General features: G+C 43.1%; 1 long non-coding RNA gene across 1 annotated transcript; it reads left to right on the forward strand.

Moving 5' to 3' along the window:
• The first annotated feature begins 21272 nt into the window (after positions 1-21272).
• LOC141735586 (uncharacterized) lies at positions 21273-22081 on the forward strand. The gene is made up of 2 exons (XR_012584794.1): positions 21273-21428; positions 21709-22081. It is a non-coding gene; the product is annotated as an uncharacterized LOC141735586 (long non-coding RNA).
• Positions 22082-23092: the final 1011 nt, after the last annotated feature.

Here is a 23092-nt window from a genome sequence, read left to right on the forward strand (position 1 = left end):
CTCTTGCTTAGACTTATTGCTATAACATCCAAGGTCAGCTCACTTCGCTGTTTGCCCCGTTAGAGGGTCGGAAGCGGAGCAGCGCAGAGGGGTCCCACCTGCAGGGAGGAGCGGACAGGACAGGTGACCCAAAACTGACCAACAGGGCATTCCATCCCATCTGCCCCATGCTCAGTATAAAAGCTGAGGGAGCAAAGGGTCAGCTCTCTTTCTTCAATGGCTGACGTCCAAGGAGGACCCTGTTTGTTTGTCTGCCTTTGATCCCGATCCGAGCATTCCTGACTCCAGATGCGGAATCCTGCTCCTGTCTGTCGCTGACTCCAGTCTGGGACTTTCCCTGTGCCTGCTGGTGACGCGATCGTCATCCTGGGAGCTGGATACGGGTTTGTATATATTGTATACTTTTTTCCTTTAATTTTTATTATTTTATTATTATTTACTATTTCCTTATTTATTATTATTTTCATTACAGTAGTTTAGTTTTTTTCTAAACTCGTAAATCTCCTTATCTCTTCCTCTCTTCTCTTTGGAGGGGGGGGAGGGCCATCTGTCGTTCTGATTGGCCAATCCAGCCAAAACCACAATAACTATAAACATCAGACATTATCACTGCCAGAAGCAGACACTGTCTCAAAAGCATATCATTAATTTCAGAGAGTACAGTCAGTTAGAAAAGACTTAACTGAAAAGTAAAATTACTGAAAAGAAAATTGGTTTTGTTCTACCTCAAACCAGGACACAGACCATGGTATTACTTAATAGTGTATCAAGAAAATGCACTGGCACTTTTTAGAAATGTTCCCTAAGCCAAGATTTTTACTTTCCTGCCCTCACACACAACTTATTCTTTTATAATATTTCAGTCAATTCAGAGATGAACTGCTGTTATCCTTTGTCCTTGAAGTGAAATATTTTCAATAAATTTGCAAATAATTTAATTTCAGTATATTAATTCTGCATCAGGAATATCTGCCTTCAATTGTTCATGTATATATACATTGATGATCTTGCCCTGGACTTGAGTAATATCTATAATGCTTTTTATACAGACCCCTTTGATTTGAACCGCAATCTCAGAGCTGGATTGATAAGAAAAAGTAAGTTTTCTGTTCACAAATTTGGGTCTAAGGTGATGATCTTGTCTTAGATGTTATGTTGATAGCTTGATGTTCAGATGATATTTTCCCTTTTTTTCCCCAGTGACAAATTTTATAATGAAAGCTTTTACCAATGGGAGAAGGCTATTTGTTACCCCTATAAAAATATTTCCTGAAGAACATTCATCAAAAATGGTAAGTTGCTTTAAGGGATGTGGGAGTTCTAAGAGCAGTATGTACATGCACATGTTCTTATGGTGTACAAGGTATCACTTGTGGGAATATGGTTGCGCTCTCTTTATGCTCTTCTCTTTTAAGTTTCAATCATACTCTAACAAACCTTTAGTATGAGAGTTACTGAGTACCGTTTTCATGTTTGCATGTAAAATGTGACATGCAGAATACTAATCAAGCCAGGGCTTCATTGTACAGGCTTTTCATATATTTTAGTCCTTATCAAAATAGCTTACCATTTTTTTAAAACTGCAGTTTAAAAAAATAGCTTGCAGAACTTGTGGTTAGCAGGCTGCCCTTAAAGAAGAGGTAGCAGTGGCCAGTTATCTCATCAAGTCTTTCAGAAGTTCAGCTACACACATAAGATTTATTCTTTTCTTCTTTATCTGTCTTGATTCCAAAGTGTGCTGATTTGCTTTTTTAAATGCATGATTTCTTTTTGAGGAGTACTTCTTTGATACAGAGGTACCTACAGAAGGAGAATTGGCATCGAATGATAGATGCTGCAGAACTTGTGGTAAAATTGGATGTTTCATGAAAGATTGTCCCATGAGATGAAAGTTAGTATAGTTTTGGGATCTATGTGGAACATTTCCTTAGCTTTGTTTGAAAGGAGGATTAGGATAATAATGCTAAAGCAGAAATTGCACATGCTAAAGATTATTTCTTTACCGGTAAAAAGAAAATGTATCAATATCTGTTTTGGCAGTGGAGGGGCAGGGGGTGTTTTTAAATTTTTAGTCTGTGTTGAGTCACCACTAAAATTTTGCCAGCATCAGCTCTAGTGTTTTTTTTAACAGAATCTTTCATAGAAGACTACAAAACACATTTCACCCAGTATCCTCTCCATTTAGCTTAAGGAAATAATGCTGATTCTGTGATTTATATAGGAAAGCAGTAGCTGAAGAGAATCTAAATGCAAAGTTGAATGGCTGTATGCTGTGAAGAGCACTCATGAAAGCATTTTGCATATTTTCATTTAATAGCTTCTTTTTCTAGAATCTTGGTGCTCCCAGCAAAATACATTTTTGTCATGTTCACAGAATCATGCCATTCATGTCAAAAAGCAAGACAAGGGCATCACAGCATGACTTTTTTTCAAGCACACACAGATAAGAACAGTGTTCTGTTTACATCCAAGAGAAAGCTTCCTGATTCTCAGTAACCAGATGTCCAAAATTCAGTAAATACCTTCCTGTATCAAATGAATGCTAAATTGATTTTCTGCTCTTTGTATGGTAATCTGTCTAAATTTAAAACTGATTGATTGATTTTTTTTTCCAAGTAAAGACACTAAAGCACTTTAAAGACTTCATTGTTGTGGGTTCCTCAAACCATAACACACTCCTTTCTCCTCACGCTTTTCCCTTGCTCCAGCGTGGGGTCTCACCCATGGCATACAGTCTTTCACAAACTGGTCCAGCATGGGTCCTTTCCAAGGGGTACAGTCCTTCAGGCACAGACTGCTCCAGCAGGGGTTCCCCGTGGGCCACAGTTCCTGTCAGAAGCCTGCTCCTGCCTGGGCTCTCCATGGGCTGCAGCTTCCTTCAGGGCACATCCACCTGCTCCAGCATAAGGTCCTCCATGGGCTGCAGTGGTGATACATGCACCAGCGTGGTCCTTCATGGGCTGCAGGGGGACAACCTGCATCACCTTCATCTTCACCACAGGCTGGAGAGGAATCTCTGCTCCAGTGCGTGGAGCACCTCCTCCCCCTCCTTCACTGACCTTGGTGTCTGCAGAGTTTTCTCTCTCATTTCCTCATTTCTTTCTCTCAGCTGCTGCTGTGCAGTGTATTTTACCCCTTTCTTAAATATGTTATCAGAGAGGCACTACTAACATTGCTGATTGGCTCAGCTTTGGACAGTGGTGAGTCTGTTTTGGAGCTGTCTGGAACTGGCTCTGTCTGGCACAGGGAAGCTCATGGTCTCTTCTCTTTCCTTTGATTTAATTTCTAGCTCCCAGTTCAACATCTTATGGACATAGTTTAGGGTTTTTTTTCACTAGATACATTACCTTACATTTATCACCATTGAAGCTCATCCACCACCTTTTTGCCCTTCCAGAGAAGGGGACTCCACAGCCTCCCCGGGCAGCCTGTTCCAGTGCTCTGTCACCCTCACCGTAAAGAAGTTTTTTCTCATATTTGATCGGAACTTCCTATGTTCTAGCTTGTGCCTGTTACCCCTCGTCCTGTTACTGGGAACCACTGAAAAGAGTCTGGCACCATCCTCCTTCAACCCACCCTTTAGGTACTTGTAAACATTAATAAGGTCTCCCCTCAGCCTTCTCTTCTCCAGGCTAAAGAGTCCCAGCTCTTTCAGCCTTTCCTCATAAGGGAGGTGCTCCAGTCCCTCAATCATCTTTGTTGCCCTCCGCTGGACTCGCTCCAGTAGTTCCCTGTCCCTCTTGAACTGGGGAGCCCAGAGCTGGACACAGTATTCCAGTTGTGGCCTCACCAGTGCAGAGTAGAGGGGGAGAATGACCTCCCTTGACCTGCTGGCCACACTCTTCCCTATGCAGCCCAGGATGCCATTGGCCTTCTTGGCAACAAGGGCACACTGCTGGCTCATGGATAATTTACTGTCTACCAAGACCCCCATATCCTTTTCTTCAGAGCTGCTTTCCAGCAGGTCCACCCCTAACCTATACCGGTGCCTGACAGTCTTCCTCCCCAGGTGCAGGACCCTACACTTGTCCTTGTTGAACCTCATTAGGTTCTTCTCTGCCCAGCGCTCCAGCCTGTCTAGGCTGTCTCACAAATCTCTTGATCTCTCTTCTTCTTCTCCTTGGAGTGAGAGGTGGGGGAGAGCATCTGTTGTCTTGTCATTGGCCAACCCGGCTCAAACCACATAACAGGGTAACACCAGATTCCACAAACCTCACAGTATGCCAACAGTGTTAATTAGTTGTATTGAACAGCTCATGTAAGGTTGAAGGACTTCAGGAGCCTGAATAACAAAACTACTCACATCAATCCATTTAGGAAGAGGGAGATGTATTCCCTCATCCTCTCCATAAGATAGCTCTCCCAGCACAGTAAGGCCATCAATGCCAGGGAAAAGCACATAGCCATTTTTTTGTACTAGCGTGTTCCCAAACTCAGCAAAATAAAGAAATAAGCAGTACAGCCAGCAAACTCCATGACCCACACAGAAGCTTGCCATTTAATAACTACTATAACTGTAGCATGCTTAATACAAAACTGCCATTGTCTTGTGCACACGTTGGGTGCCAAAAAGGACTGTGGTGGGTTGACTTTGGCTGGCTGCCAGGTGTCCACCAAGCCAACCTATCACTCAGCAGGACAGGGAGGGGAGAAAATAAGATCAAAAGAACTCATGGGTCAAGATAAATGCAGTTTAATAAAGAAAAGCAAAGGCCGCGCATGGAAGTAAAGGAAAACAAAAGATTTATTCTCCACTTTCCATCAGCAGGCGATGTCCAGCAACTTCCTGGGAAGTAGGGCCTCAGTATGCATAGTGGTTGCTCTGGAAGACAAACACCATAACTCCGAATGTTCCCCCTTCCTCCTTCTTCCCCAGCTTTTATTGCTGAGCTCGACATCATATGGTATGGAATCTCTCTTTGGTCAGTTTGGGTCAGCTGTCCTAGCTATGTCCCCTCCCAAGCTTTTGCCCACCTCCAGACTACTGGTTTTTGGGGTGAGGGGGGAATGTTGAAGAGACAGCCTGTATGAGGACTGCTTAGCAGTAGCCAAAACATTGGCTCCAGCATTGGAGCAAACAGCTGATAATTTGCTTGCCTGGATGACGGCTCAAACCTTTTCGAATATAGAATCATAGAATCTGGATGAACAAGGAGCTCCTGGACACACTGTCACACAAAAAGTATCTTTACAAGGAGTGGAAGAAAGGACAGCTGGAATGGGGGGCATATAAGGAAGCTGTTCGAGCAGCAAGAGACCTGGTGAGAAAAGCTAAAGCTCAGTTGGAATTAAATCTAGCCAGGGAGATCAAGGGAAACAGCAAAAATTTCTATAGGTACATTAATGGTAAGAAGAAGACTAGGGAAGGTGTGGGCCCCCTCAGAAAGGAAACAGGAGAACTGGTGACAAGGGATATGGAGAAGGCCGAGGTTCTCAACGACTTCTTTTCCTCAGTCTTCACTGGCAAGGGCTCCAGCCACACTCCCGGAGTCACAGAAGACAATGGCAGGGGTTGGAAAGAACTGCCCATCGTAAGTGAAGATCAGGTTCGTGACCATCTGATGAACCTGAAAGCGTACAAGTCCATAGGACCCAATGGGATACACCCATGGATACTGAGGGAACTGGCCGATGAGGTTGCTAAACCGCTCTCTATTATATTCCAAAAGTCATGGCAGTCTGGTGAGGTCCCCACTGACTGGAAAAGGGGAAGCATAATCCCCATTTTCAAAAAGGGAAAGGAGGAGGAACCAGGGAACTATAGGCCAGTCAGTCTCACCTCCGTGCCTGGTAAGATTATGGAGCAGATCCTCCTGGAGGCACTGCTGAGGCAGAAGAATAACGAAGAGGTGATTGGGTACAATCAACACGGCTTCACCAAGGGCAAACCGCGCCTGACAAACCTGGTGGCCTTCTATGAGAAGGTCACAACATCAATAGACAAGGGGAGAGCAAATGACATCATTTACCTGGACCTGAGCAAAGCCTTTGACACTGTCCCGCATGACATCCTGGTCTCCAAGCTGATAAAATATGGGTTTGATGGATGGACAATTCAGTGGATAAAGAACTGGCCTGATGGCCGCACCCAAAGAGTGGCTGTCAATGGGTCCATGTCCAAGTGGAGGCCAGTGACAAGTGGAGTCCCTCAAGGATCAGTACTGGGACCGGTCTTGTTTAACATCTTCGTCAGCGACATGGACAGTGGCATAGAGTGCACCCTCGGCGAGTTTGCCAACGACACCAAGCTGTGTGGGGCGGCTGACACGCTGGAGGGAAGGGATGCCATCCAGAGGGACCTCGACAGGCTGGAGAGGTGGGCCCATGCCAACCTCATGAAGTTCAACAAGACCAAGTGCAAGGTCCTCCATCTGGGTTGGGGCAATCCCAAGCACCGATATAGGCTGGGCAGTGACTGGCTTGAGAGCAGCCCTGAAGAAAAGGACTTGGGGGTGCTGGTAGACGAGAGGCTCAACATGAGCCGTCAGTGTGCACCAGCGGCCCAGAAAGCCAATCGTATCCTGGGCTGCATTGGGAGAAGCGTGGCCAGCAGGTCGAGGGAGGTGATTCTCCCCCTCTACTCCACTCTCGTGAGACCCCACCTGGAGTACTGCATCCAATTCTGGAGCCCCTACTGCAAGAGAGATATGGACATGCTGGAACGTGTCCAGAGAAGGGCCACGAGGATGATCAGAGGGCTGGAGCACCTCTCCTATGAGGACAGACTCAGAGAGTTGGGGTTGTTCAGTCTGGAGAACAGAAAGCTCCGAGGAGACCTTATAGTGGCCTACCAGTGTCTTAAGGGGGCCTACAAGAAAGCTGGGGAGGGACTTTTTAGGATGTCGGGTAATGGTAGGACTAGAGGGAATGGATTAAAACTAGAGATGGGTCGATTCAGACTGGACGTTAGGAAGCAGTTCTTCACCATGAGGGTGGTGAGACACTGGAACAGGTTGCCCAGAGAGGTGGTGGAAGCCCCATCCCTGGAAGTTTTTAAGGCCAGGCTGGATGGGGCTCTGAGCAACCTGCTCTAGTGGGAGATGTCCCTGCCCATGGCAGGGGGGTTGGAACTAGATGATCTTTAAGGTCCCTTCCAACCCTAGCAATTCTATGATTCTATGAATCATTTAGGTTGTAAATCAATGGTTTGATTGGTTAGATCATCAAGTGTAATCGTTAACCTAACGCTACCAAGTCCACCACTAAACCATGTCCCTAAGCACCACATCTACCCATCTTTTAAATACCTCCAGGGATAGTGCCTCAACCATTTCCCTGGGCAGCCTATTCCAGTGCTTGCCAACTCTTTCAGTGAAGAAATTTTTCCTAATATTCAATCTAAACCTCCCTGGCGCAACTTGAGGCAGTTTCCTCTCATCCTACCGCTTGTTACTTGGGAGAAGAGACAGACCCCACCTCTCTACAGCCTCCTTTCAGGTAGTTGTAGAGAGCAATAAGGTCTCACCTCAGCCTCCTTTTCTCCAGGCTAAACAACCCCAGCTCCCTCAGCTGCTCCTTGTAGCACTTGTTCTCCAGACCCCTCACCAGCTTTGTTTCCCTTCTTTGGATGTGCTCCAGCACCTCCCTGTCTTTCTTGTAGTGAGGGGCCCAAAACTGAACACAGTATTCAAGGTGCGGTCTCACTGGGGACAATCACTTCTCTAGTCCTGCTAGGCACACTATTTCTGATACAGGCCAGGATGCAATCGGCAGCCTCAGCCACCTGGGCACACTGCTGGCTCATATTCAGCCAGCTGTCCACCAACATCCCCAGGTCCTTTTCTTCCAGGCAGCTTTCCAGCCACACTTTCCCAAGTCTGTAGTGCTGCATGGGGTTGTTGTGACCCAAGTGCAGGACCCGGTACTTGACCACGTTGAACCTCATACCATTGGCCTCGGCCCATTGATCCAGCCTGTCCAGGTCCCTCTGTAGAGCCTTCCTACCCTCAAGCAGGTCGACACTCCCACCCAACTTGGTGTCATCTGCAACTTGATGTCGTTTTAAACAGAACTGGACCCAATACTGATCCCTGGGGAACACCACTTGTGAATGGCCATCAACTGGATTTAACTCCATTCACCACAACTCTTTGGGCCTGGCCATCCAGCCAGTTTTTTACCCATCCAAGCCATGAGCAGCCAGTTTCTCCAGGAGAATGCTGTGGGAAATGGTGTCAAAGGCACCGTGTATCTTGCAGCTCACTCAGGGATAGGGACTGGGTGGCTTTTGACTCATTTATGATTTCAGTCTCTTCACCCTCCTGTTCTTGTGACTGCTCTGCTGCAGAACAGGTGCTCGGTAGGCATAGGCCAGGCCCCAGCACAGTGTGATTAAGTTGTGCCTCCTTGAAATAGCCAAGGCATCCTTTTTTCAAACATTCTATCAGTTCATCAGGATCCTGCAATTGTTTGGGAGTGAAGTCCCAGACCATCGGAGGTGGCAACCTTTCTAGGTACCTGCCCATATTCTCCCACATGCCTTGCCACCCATAACCCCACTACCTTGGAGCCTGTATAGATCTCTTCTGGGGGCACCTGTGGTGGGTTAGCCTTGGCTAGCACCCAACCAGTTGCTCATTTCCCCCCACAGTGGAACAGGGGAAGAAAATATGAAGAATAGGAATGAGAAATCTCATGGGTTGAGGTAAAGACAAGGAGATTGCTTAACAATTACTGTCACAGACTTGACTTGGGGCAAAGTAACTTAATTTATTACCAATTAAAATAAATATTTAATTACTGATTCAGGTAGTGGGAAACAAAAAGGCAAGCATTAAAACACTCTCCCTTTTCCCATGCTGAACTTCACTCTCTCACTCCAGACTCCTCTCTGCCCCCCCCCCTTATTATCACCACAGGTTACACTCAGTCCCTTCAGCAAGGCAAGAAGCAGCACAAAAAGGGTGGGTGGGGCAGAGGTTACGGTCAATATATAGTGGTTTCTTTCAGCTGTTCCTTTCTTCTCATGCCTTTCCTCTGCTCCCATGTGAGTCAACCACATGCCGCAGGGAATACATGCTCTGCTATGGAGCACCCCCTGTCCTCTTCTGACCTTAGTGTTCCCTCTGTTGTTTCTCACTCTTTTTGTTCCCTCTTCCTCTGCCTGTCTGGCATTTGCTGCAATTTCTTAAATGTTTTCACAGAGGTTACATAAACTTAGCTGATTGATTGGCTCAGCTGTGGCCTGTGATGGGGCTGTTGCAGAGCCATCTGGAACTGCCTGTGTCCAGCACAGGGCAACCCCTGATCTTATCCTAAGGGGGCCACCCATGCAGCACCCCACCAACAACAAAACCTTATCACATACACCCAATACAGCACCTGAAGGGGGAGTTCAATAAAAGACTTTTCACAAATTTCTGAAAGCTAAACTGCAATTAAGTATCTCCAATTAGATTCTCAGTTTGGTTTGGGGGGAGGATATATTCTGTTTTCACTACAAGGCTTTCTCAAGACTTAAGTTTGGGCATTTTAAACACAGTGATTTGTCATTAGGTGTTAGGTTGAAAAAAATCTAGTCTTAATTTTTATATTCCCTGGTTTTGAACAGCAGATAATATAAAAATGAACGGTGTTTGCTTCCATTATAGTTGGACTTGACAGTGGGGGAGGAGAAAATACAATTAAAAGCTCATGGGTCAAGATAAGGACAGAGAGAGCACTCAGCAATTACCGCCACGGGCAAAACAGACTCAACTTGGGGTAATTAATTTAACTTATTGCCAATCAAATCAGAGTAGAGTAATGAGAAAATAAAAACAAATCTTAAAACACCTTCCCCCCACCCCTCCCTTCTTCCCAGGCTCAACTTCACTCAACTCTTCTACCTCATCCCCCCGAGAGGGGCAAGTGGATGGGGGATGGAAGTTGCAGTCAGTTCATCACATGTTGTCTCTGCCACTCCTTCCTCCTCACACTCTTCCCCTGCTCCAGTGTGGGATCCCACCCATGGGAGACAGTCCTTCATGAATTTCTCCAACGTGGGTCCTTCCCACAGGCTGCAGTTCCCTTCAGGGCCCATCCACTTCCTCTGGTGTGGAGTCCTCCACAGGCTGCAGGGGGACAACTGGCTTCACCATGGTCTTCACCATGGGCTGCAGGGGAATCTCTGCTCCAGCACCCAGAGCACCTCCTCCCTCTCCTTCCTCACTGACCTTGGTGTCTGCAGAGTTGTTTCTCACATTTTCTCACTTCTCTCTCCCAGCTGCTGTTGCACAGCAGTTTTTACCCCTTTTTATATATGTTATCACAAATATCGCTGATTGGCTCATCTTTGACCAGTGGCGGGTGTGGAATAAATACTAAATTGGCTAAAAAATACAAAAGTACAGCATTGTTCACACATTAAGGAAAAGTATAAAATCAAGAGGCTTCTGAGGTAGAAAATAGCCGCAGCTGGCATGAAGGACACAACATCTGTGGTTCCCTGATAAGCTACATGAGGTACGGGACGGGATGCAATTATTCCGTGGCTTTACCTTATGATGTATAGTGGATACAGGAATGGGATGATACCATGAAACAGATAAGCTGCCAATTAGCTGCCCGCTAGATGCTCAGAGCCAACATTTTGTCAAATTTTGATGAAATGCTGTCCTTTGTGCGAACTTTGCTCATTATAATGTCATTATAATACCAAAACACACCTCCATCCCAAAGGCTACCCGCCTCCAAGGTGCGACCACTCCTTCTTGAGTCCGCGCCCTGAATTTCTCGTAAACTATACCTTTAATTGTGAAGCGAGAGAAATTTACACCAATCATGATAAAAGTATGTATGACTAAAGTCACTCAAACTCCACCTTGAAGATAACAAATAGTATAAAAATAGCCCAAGAGAGGGGGGATACCCAGGGAAGACACCATCATAAAGAATTCCATCACTGACTTCTGGGATCAGTCGACGGGCTGAGCCTCTCTTCCCCCTCATAGGGACGCCTTTGGGTAAGACTTAGACTATACCGAGTGCTTCCTCGGGAAACTTAGACATTTCTCTAGAGACTCTCTTTTTCTACATTTAAAGCCAGGCTGTATCGTTTATAACTTTGTTGTGTGTTTTGTATATGTAACAATACTTTCATTTGCACGTGCTTTGCAGACAGTGTATTTATCACCGGCAATCCTAAGAACCTATATATCTGTTGTTTAAATAAACTGCACTTTTTTAAGTAGCTAGCCGTTTCGGTTTCTCACTGAACGCGACCAAAGACTGGAGAGTGGCCGTGCTAGTTCAGGAGCACGACTAGACTGAAGGTGCAGTCCACTATTAGTGTATCCAAATCGTAACAGTTTCATACATATTAAACGCGATTGGACTGATAGTGCTGGATTGGGCATCACTCAGAATTTAAACCTAGCCGCACCTAGCCTCCCACCTCGGTGAGGAGTGTTAGAACGCAAGGGGGTTTATCTTCTGCTAAAACCGCTTTGCCCCTTTTCACGCAACAGCGGGTCCATCTTGGAGCCATATAGAACTGGTTCTGTCTGACATGGGGGCAGCTTCTGGTGTCTTCTCACAGAAGCCACCCCTGCAGCCCACCTACTACCAAAACCTTGCTACGTAAATGCAGTACATATAGATAAGGGTAGGTACTAAAAATTGGAACATTTTCAAGGTTTTATCACTCAACCTGACCCTTTTAAAATGCACTATAATTGTGTGTAAGCCAAATATATTTTCTTCAAAAATGGATTTGTTGACTGTTTCGGAATTCTTGTGTAAGACTGCTACAGCTGTATTTGCAAACTTTTTTTCTGTAGAGAACTGAAAACATGGACATTAGTAAACTTCTGTAAAAAAATCTCTGTGGGCAAGCAGTGTCATTGAGGGAGTTTATTTTGGTTTTCCCCTTCTGTGATTTTATGAGAGTTCATTAGCTGCTGAGCTCATGTACAGGAAAAAGACTAACAGGTCAGTCCTGTTTTGATGCTGCTACAAATCTTTTTCATGGCCTTGAAGATACAGACAAAACTTCGTTAAGGATTAGAAAAATTATATTTGGCAGTTGGGGAAAACCAATTTCCTTTTTCATAAAATGTGAAGAGGATCCTTCTAATAGCCACAAATTTAATTAGTATAATCAATCTGAGCTTTACTTGAAGTCCTTCCAGAGCCAGATATCAGGATCTTATCTTGTTCAGGAAAGAATTAATTACATGGCAAAACTGAAACCACTGTTATTTATGACTTTGAAATAAAATAAACTAAAATAAATCAGAATTCAGGCCTAAGTTTCTGTATTTCTTCTTACACTGTACTTAGTTTTCAGTATTATTGATTTAAATTTAGAATTAATGATAACTTATTAGAATTATCTCTGTTCTTTGAAATGTGTCATGTTTAATTATTTTTCTTTCCTCAACTATTTTTAATAAAGATGAAACCTGTAATTTCCAAAGTGGCCTTAGAGACCTGGGCTCCTAACTCCTATTTGGGGTTTCATCCATCTGTAACCATCCATCTATAAATTTCTAGATGTGTGAGTTTTCCAAAAGATTTCTTTTATATTTTTTCCTCACCATATTTTCAAGAAAAATCTTAGCCATATGATGGCTAAAAAATATGCTTTCTATAGAATATTTTTCATATAAAACTAAGTCAGTTTTTCCTCTCAAAAATAAGTTTATTGTACTTTTATTAATTTCCCAACAAAATACAGAGGCTGACATGGTAGAATTATGTTCAGAATTATCTTCAGTTTTTGCTAATGCTAATGAAATGTATAAACCTCCAAGGGACAGCATCATCATCTGACTTTAAAGATATAAGATATTTCTTTTCAAAAAACAAAACCAAACAAAAAATACTTTACACATACTCGTCCTCTTCTGTTTGTGGTATTTTGTAGTTTAACTGTGAAGTTTTCAACTGCGAAATCACTAAACTCACATCTGAATGGAAGCTCATTCTGCAGATCCCCAGTCTTCTCACTGTGAAGCTTCTGCTTGCTTATCCAACTACAAATTCTATATTTTTACTAATCTCAGTCCTAAAATAAGCCCCCCAAACTTGGGTTATATATTGCAAGTATTAAATAACTAAACAATAAATGCATGTTTGCCTAAACAGTAGTTAAAGAACATAGTGATAACTAACAGAATGATCTGTGACACAGAATAAACACTGTTGATGAAGTGTACATATCTGCTGGATTGATTATTAAAACTTAGTTTGTTGTAAAGTCTTAAGAAAGGATTGAATATTAAAGTGAGCTAATTCTTAATAACATTCATGATATCCAAGATCGTGCTCACTTCATGCAAGTATATTATCAAGGGAATAACCTTCTACCAAAAAAAAAGAAAGAAATCTGAAAAAGCCACTGCATTAAAAAAAGTTTAGAAAAAGAACAGTATCAAAACTAATAGTTAACTAAATTAATAGTTTACAACTAAAGTAATACCAATAAATATATTAAATGCTAATCAATAATTTAGAAGATCAAAAAGAAAATGCCTTCTGTTGAACAGAATGTATAAAGTCAGATTGCTCCTAACATTGCCTTCTGACAAATTTCAGCAATAAACACTCCTGGGGATAGAGCAGACATTTAGCACCCATTATGTACCTAGCATGTCTTTAGCCATTTATGTTTAGGGAAGGGAGAGAATTCATATTAAAATTAAGATGCTCATAATTCTGTATCATCAGTATGTTCATTTTTTTTAATTGGAAGTTTCTAACTCGCTACTTCATCCTGTTTGTTACCTCCTGGGAAGTGATATGTTTAGGGATGTCAGATGGCTCAGCTGTAGAAGCCTCTGCATCTTCAGTTTACTGTGATGCAGTAATCTTTGGAAGGGTCTTTCTGGAATGATTGTGCTTCTCCTTAGCAGCCCTTCAGCCTTTGGAAAGCTCTTCTGTACCACCCCTATACTCCGTCCCTCTAATGTTACAGAAGTCTAGTCAGTGAGTTGATAGTACTATTCACTTGTGCTGCTTAAAAAAAACAAACAGCGCTATTGGTGTCCCGGTTTCCAAAGTTGATATGCCTTGTGCTATCAGTAGTTATCAGTGCTAAAAAAAGGAGAAAGAACTTCTGTTTCATATATGCAGCATAGTTAACTCTTTCTAGCTTTGAGCTTGACAGTCTTTCGCTAGCAGAGATGGAAAAGAAGAAACAGAGGTCTTGAGATTCTGGAATATGAAGTTTTCAGTGCAACAGCTATTTCTCCTACCCTTTCTCTTTGATTATGCACCCTGGTTTTTAATCTGGAGACTAAGGAGGACAAAGAGATGAACCTACCTGCATTCTCATTTGCTGTAACGGGAAAGAATGTTTTTGTATAATTGTGAAGATTTAACAGTTAAAATATTTACCTCTGCTTTTAATTTGCTATTATGTTATAAAAAATAAGCTTTGAGGTATATTTGGCTATGCTTCAGCAATAGCTACTGCTATTTAAGATTAAACCAAGCAAGGTTGACTATATAGCTTAATTTACCTTATCTAGCTATTTAATCTTAGTTAGACAGCTAGATAACTACTAGATTATCTTAATTCATCTTCCTTTTAAAAAGTTACCATGTTCATATTTTAGGACTACAAATTCAACTCTCCCAATTTAACTGTTGTGGTGAGATTTGTTTTATAGATATATTTAAAACAGGTTTGTCATCTATTAAGATTTTATTTAAATGTCTTTAATATACAAGAATTTGTTTTATAAACCTGATAAAATTTTTATAAGAACTCAAGAAGCTGCATCAAAAATAATTTTCACTAGTAAATCTTCTGAGTGTTAAATGGTTACTTAGAATGGGTACCTGCTAGCAAAGAAAATATTTTTTCCTATAGTAAAGAAGTTATCAATAATCTTTCTTATTATTCACTTGAACTATTTAGGTTTCAATATTGATTTTTGCTTTTTTCTTTTGGTAATGTAATGAAGGTGAAAAGCATTTTTTTTAAAAAAGGCTATTTTCCTAGCTCATACTCAGTCTTTTTATGCTAAGACATATTCAACAGAAAGGTGACTAGAGAGTGACGATTGGAAGCATACTAAGGAAATAAAAGAAGGTAAATCTCTTCATATCTGCATAGTAAACTGTGTAGGATGTATTAGTTGCATTCATACAGAAGCTTCCAGTTTATAAGTATACATATTACTAACACCAACTTCAGGCTGACAGAAGGGTTAAGCTACCCTCACAAGTAGGTGTGCTTTAGATGAGAACACGTGCACAAGTTGCATATATTTTGTGTAGCTAAAGAAAATGCAGCTTTTTTAAAACATTTGCTACCTTGCTTTTTATATTTGAGGTAGAAGTGCTATGCCTCAATCACAGTGTTAAAGAGGAGTGGTATAATTATGTATGAAAAAAAATCTGCATGTTTACTCTTAAGCTGTTTCAAACTAGCTAAGCATGCAATGAGTCTGTTACCCAAACTAGATCCAGTAATGAGATGCAGAAGTATTGCCTGTGTTTGAACTTTGTAAATTAAAGGCAAATATAGGTTTAAATTATTGTCTAGCATGTTTAAGGATGCTATCAAAGAAAATGGAAAATAGGCATTTTTTTTCTTTCTGGTATAGCCATCATTCAAATTAAAGCAATGTGATTACTTTCCTGTGACAAGGCTCTCCAGGTTTCTCCTGAGTATCAGAAGTTACCCCAATGTACCTCCACAGGGCTGCGAAGAGTGGCAGAATACAGTTCTGTCAGCATCTTCTGGGACTGGAAGAAATAACATGATGAGTGTGAACCAGGCATGCATCTTAGGCCCATGTAAGTGGTGAAGAGTGCCTGAAGTCTGCAACCACAGCGCAGTCACCAGAACACTGTTGGACATAAAACCAGAAGGAAAGGGGAGGAAAAAAAAGGAAGTTTCTAGGGGAAGAGGACATACAGAGGAAAAAATATTTGCTTGTATGCATATACTATATGCTTTCATTATCCAGCTGTGATACATCAACTTTACCCTGTCCTACAGGTGACCATTTCCTGGTTTTGAATACCTCAAATAATTTGTCCAAAGCTAAACTATTCTACACATAGATTTTGCCTGAGATACCAACATTTAAAATTTAATAGCCTTATGCCAAGCTGCTTTAAAATGTATCTCTATGTTATCATCAATAAATCTTTATGGTTTTTTACTATGTTTTTTGTAGACAAGGAGAGGTGGACTATATACTAATTCGATTTTAGTGGGAGCCTGGGGACAGGACGGACATTAGAAAGAAGCTGAAGAAAGTGGAGGATTGGCAGGATAGGGGTTTGGATGAATTGTTAAGGGAAGCCCAGAAAGTGTATGTCCGCAGGGAGGAGGAAATACGTAAGAAACAAGCCAGAATGTTGGTAGCTGCAGTCAGAGAAGGGCAAAGGACGTCAACCCCTGGAAAAGGGTTTGAAGCTCGCCAGATAAGACAGGAGACCCGAAAACCTTTAAGAGGGAGAGAATGGGGAACTGTGGTTTGTTTTTATTGTGGAGGAAAAGGGCATGTTAAAAAGGACTGCAGAAAGAGAATGATGGATGAGAAAATGTTCAAAGACTAGGGGTGTCAGGGGCTCTATTTGCTGGGAACCCGAGGAAAAAAAAAAACCAAAAAAAAAAAAAAAACCAAAAAACCAAAAAAACAACAGAGCCCTTGATAAAACTAGAAGTGGGTCCCCAGCAACAAGAAATTGAGTTCCTAGTGGACTCGGGAGCAGAAAGATCTACCGTTCAAAAATTGCCCCAAGGATGTAAAATATCCTCGGCGACTATACAGGTTATTGGAGCAAAAGGAGAACCTTTTGGAATACCCGTAATAAAGGATGTGTTTTTTGAAACCCATTCTAAGGTAGGGGTGGGGTCCCTGCTACTCATGCCTGAAGCAGACTATAATTTATTGGGCCAAGATTTGATGATTGAATTAGGAATTGGCTTAGAAGTAAAAAATGAAACACTAAAAAAATTAAACTGTGTCCCTTACGAGTAAGAGATGAAGAGAAAATAAATCCTGAAGTCTGATACACCCCGGAAACAGTAGGTAAGTTAGATATTGAACCCTTTTCAGTAACAATAAAGAATCCAGAAATACCAGTCAGGATAAAACAATACCCCCTTCCTAGAGAAGGGAGGCTAGGTTTGAAACCTGAGATCCAAAGATTACTTGAAAAGGGGTTGCTAGAACCCTGTATGTCTCCTTTTAATACTCCCATCCTGCCTGTAAAAAAAGCCGGATGGAAAATATAGGTTAGTACATGACTTACGAGAAATTAACCAGAGAACAATAGCTAGATTCCCGGTGGTGGCGAATCCACACACCCTCCTGAGTCAAATAGGGCCCGATAATCAATGGTATAGTGTAATAGATCTGAAGGATGCATTCTGGGCATGCCCTCTCAAAGAAGATTGCCGAGATTACTTTGCTTTTGAATGGGAAGACCCAGATAACCATCGGAAACAACAATTACGGCGGACGGTATTGCCCCAAGGGTTTACCAAATCTCCGAACTTGTTCGGACAAGCCTTAGAACAAATCCTGAAGGGGTATGAGTTAAGTGAAGGAGTCACACTGGTCCAATATGTGGATGATTTGCTCCTAGCTGGTGATAGCGAAGAAAAAGTGAGGCAGGAGAGTATTAAGTTACTAAATTTTTTGAGTTTACAAGGATTGAAGGTATCGAAATCAAAACTACAATTTGTTGAGAAAGAAGTAAAATATCTGGGACACAGACTAAGCAAGGGAACTAAGAAATTAGACCCCGAAAGGGTGAATGGCATATTGTCATTACCGGCTCCTAGAACTAAAAGACAGGTTAGGCAATTATTAGGTCTCTTTGGCTATTGCAGGCAATGGATTGAGAACTATAGCAAAAAGGTGAAGTTCCTCTATACCAAATTAACTAAGGATGGATTATTGAAATGGTCGGAGGATGATGATAAACAATTAGAAACACTAAAAACTGATTTAGTAAATGCCCCAGTTTTGAGCCTGCCAGATGTAAAGAAACCATTTTATCTATTTATCAATGTTGATGAAGGGACCGCATTTGGGGTATTAGCACAAGAATGGGCAGGAAGAAAGAAACCTGTGGGATACTTATCTAAACTCCTGGACCCCGTAAGTAGGGGTTGGCCTACCTGCCTTCAAGCGGTAGTAGCCGCAGCCCTTTTGGTAGAGGAAGCCCATAAAATTACCTTTGGAGGAGAATTGAGGGTATTATCACCTCACAACATCAGGGGAATTTTGCAACAAAAAGCTGACAAATGGATAACAGACGCCTGGCTCCTAAAATATGAAGGCATCCTAATCTCCTCTCCCAAACTGGAACTCGAGGTAACAAGCGTGCAGAATCCAGCACAGTTTTTGTATGGGGAGCCGAGTGACAAAATAAATCATGATTGTCTTTACAACATTGAGGAGCAAACGAAAATCAGACCAGATTTAGATGAGGAAGAACTCGGAGAAGGAGAAAAGCTATTTGTAGATGGATCATCCCGGGTAGTTGAAGGAAAGAGAAAATCAGGATTTGCAATCATTGATGGAAAAACATTTAGTGTAATAGAATCAGGACCTCTGAGTCCTAGTTGGTCTGCACAGGCTTGTGAACTATATGCTGTATTAAGAGCCTTGCAACTTTTAAAAGGTAAAATTGGAACCATATATACGGATTCAAAATATGCCTTTGGCGTAGTGCATACTTTTGGAAAAATTTGGGAAGAAAGGGGTTTAATAAATTCTCAAGGAAAAGGATTAATACACCAGGAATTAATAATCCAGGTCTTACAAGCATTACGAGGACCAGCGGGAATAGCCGTAGTACATTTAAAAGGACACCAAAAAGGATTAAGCCCATTAGTCAGAGGAAACAATCTTGCTGATCAAGAAGCAAAAAGAGCGGCATTAATGGTGATCCAGACTAAAAGAACTCGGGAGGACTGTATAACTTGTGGAAAGGAATCAGACGAATTCCCATGTTATGAGTGTTGGAAGGATTTTGGAATCGATGCAGTCCCTTGCAGATGTCTAATTTATGATGGATGTGACAACCCCAAGTATAGCCATTGCCATCTACACAGAAAAATTCACTCAATCCTGAGTTTTACAGTGCAGGAAAAAGATAAGCTGACTCAGATGGGAATCGGGGAGACAGAAAAAGGAAAGTGGAAACTCCCGGATGGCCGGGAAGTTCTCCCAAAACCTCTGGCTTTGAAAATCATGCAAAAATTCCATGAGAAAACCCATTGGGGAACTCAGGCGTTAGTGGATCAGTTTGCCACAAAGTATATGTGCATTGGTGTATACAATATAGCAAAGAGAATAGTTAGCGAATGTATGACATGCAAAAGGGTCAATAAACATCAGTTACGGGGGGGGTGGGGGGGGTGGGGTGGGGGTGGGGGGGAAGCCCTGGGGGGAGAGAACTGGCTCACAGACCATTTGCTAAAATCCAGCTAGACTTCACTGAACTTCCAAAGGTGGGACAATATAAATAATCATAGACCACCTAACCCATTTTGTGGAAGCATTCCCGACAGCTAGAGCCACCGCTCAAACCGTAGTGAAGACTTTGCTGGAAAATATAATCCCTAGGTATGGATCCATTGAGGTAATAGACTCTGATAGGGGCTCCCATTTTGTTTCAAAAATAGCAAGGGAAGCTCTCTCCTCTTTGGGGACAAAATGGGAATATCATACTCCCTGGCATCCACAAAGCTCGGGAAAGGTAGAAAGAGTAAATGGGGAAATAAAGAAACAGCTCACAAAATTGATGTTAGAAACTAAGATGTCATGGGTAAAGTGCCTCCCCTTAGCACTATTGAATATAAGAACACAGCCCCGAACTGATGTAGGAATTTCCCCCTTTGAAATGTTATATGGGATGCCATAGGATTTAGAAATTCCGCAGGACCACCCCCAACTTGAAAATTCACAAATTAGACCTTATATAATTCAACTCATGGCCAGGAGAGTAAAGCTGCGGAATAAGGGCTTAGTAGTACAGAGACCCCCCTTGGATGTAGCCATGCATAACATAAAGCCAGGAGACAAAGTGCTAATCAAATCATGGAAAGAGTCCCCATTAACCCCCCGTTGGGAAGGGCCCTATCTCGTTTTACTCACCACAGAAACAGCCATCCGGACAGCAGAGAGAGGCTGGACTCATGCGAGCCGCGTAAAAGGACCATTAAAAGACTATTCTTGGGAAGTGACAAGCCCGCCTGGAGATCTGAAGATTGCCTTCAGGAGGTTGTAAATGGACACACATATAACTGTGGTACAAGTGAGCGACTACAGCATATCGGTGGGGTACGGTTACGGTGATACAGGGGACATAAGAATCAAGTGTGACATTCTGAGCTGTAATTGTTATCCTTTTTATTTGTTTTATTTGTAAAGGGTGTCGAGAACGGAGGGGGACCCATTGCCGTTACGGGATACCCCCTCGAGGGGTTTGCCAACCTTGTGGGGACAAAGAGCGTGAGCTCACCAAATTGGCTCTAGACATAAAAATATTTAATGGTGAAATCCAGGAGCAATCTAGTGAATGGCGGGAGATATTTGCACGGGGTATTAAACCCGAGTACGATTGCTATCACCCTAGCGAGCCTGCTCCATTTGTAATTGACATTATTAAAGTGTGTTGTCGCAAGACACTTAAAGGGGTTCAGTGCGATTCACCTGAAATGCACAGAAGCAAGCGACTAAAAATTGCATTTATTCTCCTGAAGACTACCCCTGCTGCCGAGAAGATGATACCCCTCGTGGCTCGAAGCAACCGAGTCGACGAGCGAGGCAGAGGAGTACAAAGCTGTGTATCTCTATGTTATCATCAATAAATCTTTATGGTTTTTTACTATGTTTTTTGTAGACATGGAGAGGTGGACTATATACTAATTCGATTTTAGTGGGAGCCTGGGGGGTGGAATAGGGTTAGAAACTAGTATCTGTTGCTGTTCCTGAAAAAATCAAAGGGGAGATTTCATTTTTTCCCTTCTCCCCACCTTCCCCTCAGGACTGCCAGTGGAGGCTTGAAGGAAAGGGCTTCCTACTCCTGCTCCCCTCGCGAAGTCTCAGCACCACCCGCCTGCTTATCTCTGCAAACAGCCCTTCTGCGTGTAAAGCCCTTCCTTTCCTGGGTGCACAACATCTAAAAGTTTAAAATAAAAAGGCACGTACACGCCTCTTAGCAGCTGGGTTATAACAGTTGACAGCACAGCCCCCTCCCCCCCTTGGTAATGGCCAGAGGCGTGTCGAGGAAAGAGGCAGGACCGTTGCTAGTTGCCAATCATGGTCTGCTGCCCAATAGGAATGGGTGCAGGGAGCGTGCTATGCGTCGTTGCGTCATGTTGGCTGTGCTTATGGCAGATGTGAGAGGAAGGGACTGAGATGGTCATGGCTTCGTATGTCGTGAGTGCTACGGTGCGGACCGTGAGTAAGAGGAAAATCCAGGCTACCCGCGCTGCCCTCACCTTGGTCAGTGCTGGAGGCATGGTGAGCCCCACCCTGCCCCTTAGGATGCCGGTCATAGGCCTCTGACCTGCGCCTTTGTTCTGAGAGCGGGCTTTAGAACTGTGCCACGGGTAGGGCTGGGTTGAAGGGTCTTCCTCATCCTGGCTGCCCGTCCGCCCTGAGGCAGATGCTACGCCGACGCCTCTAGACTGCTAGTGATAGTGGTGTAATAAATAGAATCATGTTTGTTAATCAAATCAGGCTTTCTTAAAGGCTGGTGAAAAATTACAATGTTTCGACTCTTCACATACTTAAATCGCAGGCATCCAGTGTGCTGTCTGGGGCACTTTGACACCTCAAGGCCTAAATCACAGGCATCCGGTGTGCTTTAACACTTCAAAGGGAAGAGCTAAGTTGTGCGATAAGCTGAAAAGAGTCTCCCCAAGGACACTGATAAAGATGAGGAGCCTTCAGCCTCACGACCACCAGGAGGCGGGACAAGACCGACCCCCTAGCAACACGTCGCTCAGACACAGAATATACCAGGATTGACACATATACGGGAACCAGAAGAGTATATAATCAGCTACTTTCGGGAAGCGGGTGTGCGCCGTTGGCAGAGCAAAGACTCCCCGGCCGCCCAGCGCTGTTTTGCTTGCTGCCGCTTGCTTAATAAACTAATTTGATTAATTGGACTGGTTCCTGTCAATTATTGGGCCACAATCTATAACAGTGGGACAGCGTGGGCAGTGCTGTCGAGCATGCGTAGGTAGCTGGTGGTGCTGCACGCCTAGCCCAGCAGCAGGCAAACCTGCGCCTGGCGCATCTGAGTGCTGCCGCTGCGCATGGCTGTAGGCCTGAGGGCGAGTGCTTTTAACCCTCTAAGGCTGACAGCTGCGCGCTGGCCTTGGGATTTGGTCACTAGGAATGGTCCACAAGGAGGTGGAAAGGACCTATTTCTGCTTGTGAGCTTGCCGGGGGCGTTTGTACTCCCAGTGAGAAGTCTGGTGTTTCCTCATTTGAGTCCGTGTAGAGACGATGCTTAGAGAAAGTGGGACTGTCTTGGAGCTTGGAGAAATTTGAACTCTGGTGTGGTGTGCTAGCGGTGAGTCATCTCTGGCCTGATAACTGCTGGCAGGCAGTGGGAAAAGGGGGAATGACTGGTGTAGTCACTTTCATGTGGGGTGGTTTTACACAGTCACTCTAAGAGGTATATTTATTCTGAAGAATGGAAATTAAGTACAGAAACTGAAGAGTAGGTTGTTCCCGAGGAGAATCTATCCCTGTGTTAATTGAGAAAGCACACTTACTAGTTGTGGCAATATTGTGGAGGCTGTACAGTTGGGAAGGCTTACTCCAGAGGGAGGTGCAGCCCTCTGCATTGATGAGGGCAGACTAAGTATGTCTAGTTCAGTCTTTTGTCTGGGCAGGTAATTCTTGTATTGTAGTGATCTTGTAGCAACTGAACATTAATACTGCTAATCAGAAAAGGCATTCTAATGTAAATCTAGTAGAAGTTTGCTTTGTGTGTTTGAATCTGCTAGTAATAAAAACTTCACCTTACTCAATATCTCGGAAACTTGTAAGCATGTAAGGGGAACTCTTTCATGTATATTTTGCATATGTAGTCTTGCATTTCTGTAACAACTAGATAGATATATATGAAATATGAGTTTATCTTCTGTAAAGTCATAGTTCCCCTAATA

This window comes from Larus michahellis, chromosome W (assembly GCF_964199755.1).
Source record: "Larus michahellis chromosome W, bLarMic1.1, whole genome shotgun sequence".
NCBI lineage: Eukaryota > Metazoa > Chordata > Aves > Charadriiformes > Laridae > Larus > Larus michahellis.